The following is a 2,554-nucleotide window of genomic DNA, read 5'->3' as shown; positions in this document are numbered from 1 at the left end:
TATCTCTGATCTCATTCATCAAGAAATCTTGTATTAACATACTTATGAGAGACTCCTTATTGGAAGAGCCCTTAATGGTGGTCTTCTAATTTGTGAAGGCAAAGGCTTCTTTATTGTCTAAAAAACACACTAAATACAGTGGAATCTTGTTTGTTTGTACCTTTCAGGAAATTAGGTGATTGTAAAGATATATGGTGTGCTGTAGAAAATCTTTTGTGAATGCTGACAGGTTCATAGTTTTGAGGTTCCAATGATATGTGTGTAGATCATTCCTGCAAAGATCTCATAGTATTAGTGTGTGTTTCTTCCTCTTTGGTTTCATCTCATTTTCTCCTTCCTTGTAACTTGAATTGGAATTTTGTTTGGCATTGAGGGACCCAAGGGACCAGGTATATGTTGGGGTTGAGGTTGTTAGCAGTGGAGTCAAGACATAGCGAAAGCACTGCAGAGGCCAAATAAGTGAGGAAAGAGGGGCAATCAGCTTCTGAGGACAAAGTCCACTTCAAAGGGACACAGTTCATCATAGAGGCTGATGTCAAGATAAGGATCCAGTCCATTCCAATTGCCACAGCCTGCACAATTTACCGTACATTTTTCTGTGAGACCAAATTAGATGCATATGACCCTTACCTCATAGCCATGTTAGCCATTTACTTGGCAGGTAAAGCGGAGGAGCAGCAGCATCTCAGGACAAGACATCAATGTCTCTCACAGGTATTTAAATCCCAAGAGTGAACCTTTGGAGTTAGACTCCTGTTTCCAAAACCGAGGGACACCATTGTTCAGTGTGAATTATTGATGTTGAGAGTTTTGCATTTCCGGGTCTCCTTCCAGCAACTCCATGAAAATCTGCTCCATCACTTTATTTCTTTAAAGAGTTGTATGAACCATCGTAGCTGGCAGAGGACTCCTGTCTCTCTGGCAACCTGGGTGCTGCTTCGGGACAGCTATCACCGAGCAGTGGGCCTTCAGTATCTCACCCAGCACATAGCTATAACAGTGCTTTATCTTGCCTTGCACTGCCACAGAGTGAAGGTGCCTGCCAATTCTGAGGCAGAAAAGCCCTGGTGGCAGGTTTTTAGTGAACACCTTACCAAGCCAGTCATTGATAATATTGTGTCTGACCTGATTCAGATTTGTGCAATGGACACAGAAATCCCTCAATTGCTCTAGGACCATTCAAGGAGAATCAAACATTTGCTTTTGCTGAGGGCAGTATTTAACCCAATAAAATGGGTCCAATTTCAAAAAGTTGCTAAGTTACAGGGACCAGCTTTGCATTAGCAAAAGGGGAAGAACTAAACCTGGATTGCTTTCTGATTTTTCTTTGGTATCTGTGGTGGCTCCCTGAGCAGGTTCAGAGCTCATGTTTGGATTCAAATAGGAACATATTGAAAAAGGAATGTATTGTGTTCAATACCATTTTGCATGTTAGAAATTTTTTGAAGATGAACTTTTTTGAATTTGGTGCAGACTGTATTTAGGCATATCTTCATTAAAATAAAAGCCAAAATAGAATACTTGATTGTCCCCTTTGGGATATTTTTCAACCCATATATAAACTTAACCATCCAACATAAATAAACAGTATTTTATTTTACATGATAAAAGATAAACAAAAAATTTTTTGTAAAGATGTGAAAATAGCCATATAATTTAAGAGTTTTCAATGTTCTGTGGACCATGGTGGAGATGAGGGTGATATTAGCTATATTTTTTTTTCCATCTTGTATTATTTTCGTCTCCCTGAAACATATTGTAATGTATGACCATCTTTTCAATATAAATGTTCATCAAAAAATCCTATATGTTCAGAATCTTGGAATACCTTGATCTCTGAAGAATTAAAGTTCTCTGGGAAATACAGGGGGTAAATAAGAGATAGGTAGTGGGGGGGAAAGTATGCCTATTTCTACTGATGACTGTTTGCAAGAAATGGTGTAAAAGGGAAAACTATGATGGAACAGTCATGTAGGGAGTAACAGAAAAACACTTAAGTGATGGACTGGTACCCACAAAATGTAAAAAAGCAGAAAAGGGATTCTAGAATATGAAGTAGCTATGTGGAGAATCTCTGTGAGAGACCAGGAAAAAGACTTATAGGAAAAGACCATAGAGATGGGTTGCTATCAGAATCAATAGAGGGAGTACCCTCATGGATGAGATCGTGGATTGATTGAAGTTTTGGGAGAGCAGCAAAACATTTTTACAGTTAAGGAACCAGGCAATATTTCCAACAGTTAGCCAAAAGAAACAACTCATCTTAAGATTTTCACTTATGTCATTTCCAGAACAAATTTGCTGTTTATATATTAAATCTATTTGTTGGTTTCCTAATAAAATAATTTTTTCATGTTAAAAAAAAGAAAATAGGCATGCTTCCATATCTGATATTAAACAGAGTAGGACATAAAATAACATACTTACCTCTTTCATAGAGGAAATACACAGCCAAGTCCAAATCGAAGAATATTTGGAGACTTCCAAGACTTTGAAGACCTTTTCCCAAAGGTTATTCAAACTTACTCTTCTCTGCCAAGTTAATATTGGAGCC

The 2,554-nt window shown here is 37.8% G+C and overlaps 1 pseudogene; it reads left to right on the top strand.

Moving 5' to 3' along the window:
* Positions 1–393: 393 nt before the first annotated feature.
* LOC138159206 (cyclin-Q-like) lies at positions 394–1,173 on the top strand (annotated as a pseudogene).
* The last annotated feature ends 1,381 nt before the right edge of the window (positions 1,174–2,554 follow it).

This window comes from Petaurus breviceps, unplaced genomic scaffold (genome assembly GCF_028583685.1).
Source record: "Petaurus breviceps papuanus isolate PSGF00001 unplaced genomic scaffold, PetGlider_PUasm1.0 175, whole genome shotgun sequence".
Lineage (NCBI taxonomy): Eukaryota > Metazoa > Chordata > Mammalia > Diprotodontia > Petauridae > Petaurus > Petaurus breviceps.
Note: the sequence above shows the minus strand (reverse complement) of the source record. Positions and strands in the feature narration are given on the sequence as shown.